Below are 952 nucleotides of genomic sequence, written 5' to 3'. Positions count from 1 at the left end.
ATTAATTGATGAAATGACATAAGGGATGGAAAGGCAGGGTGGCAGTTTTACAGGGGAGATGATTTGGACCTTTTTTATTTCAGGGGGGATGATTTGGACCGTTTTTATTTCAGGGGGGATGCCATCCCCCCTCATCCCCCCTCAACTCGAGTACTGATGATATCCATGATATCGCTGAGCAAAATGAACCATAACATCGTGTCAATCTTTAGATACCTACATCTTTTTTCCGACATTCATGTTTATATTTGGCCACATCTGCAATGTTCACGTTCACTTCCGGAGCATCTGTAGTTTCTCTCTGCACCGTTCTTTCAGGAAATTCCACTTCTTTGACTTTAGGTGGCATCATAAGCATAACTTTGCTGGTGTCCTCAGGCGCTCCGCCCTGCAGACCAGCCCTGATGTGCTCCCTAGCCGCCTGGTGAATCCCATCCTGTTTCCTTATCTCCTCCACCACATGGTGGGCTTTTGCTGACCAGCACTGTATGTGCACATCCAAACTGAGTGTGTCACAGATGTAGTGCGTCTCCAGCATGAGCCTCGCCCTGCTGATGATATCTGAGACCTGAAAAGGCAGGTGTTGGGTGACAGACCTCAGGTCAGAGCGAGTGTGCGGGTCACAGATGTAGTTTAGACAATCCTGCAGTTTTTTGGTGGCATTTTTGACATTTTCAACAAGCGTCTGTGCCATGTTTTCAAACGCTTGCTCTGTTTCCTCTGCGTTAACCTCTCGGAAGTGTTCAGCAGCAAAATGAGCAATGCTGACAACTTTCTGGAGTGCAGTATCATAGTCCCTGTTTTCTTTGCTCAGCCGAGAGGAGAGCGCTTTTATTTTAATCAAAAGAAGTCTCTGAAGGAAGGCAGAATTTGCAAGTTGCATCAAACCTGGCGTTATATCACTTTCTTCTGCAGCTCTGAGATACGCGTCAGTCAGGGTTTTTAGCTCATG

This window comes from Cololabis saira, chromosome 17 (assembly GCF_033807715.1).
Source record: "Cololabis saira isolate AMF1-May2022 chromosome 17, fColSai1.1, whole genome shotgun sequence".
NCBI classification, from domain to species: domain Eukaryota; kingdom Metazoa; phylum Chordata; class Actinopteri; order Beloniformes; family Belonidae; genus Cololabis; species Cololabis saira.
This window is presented reverse-complemented; position numbering follows the sequence as displayed.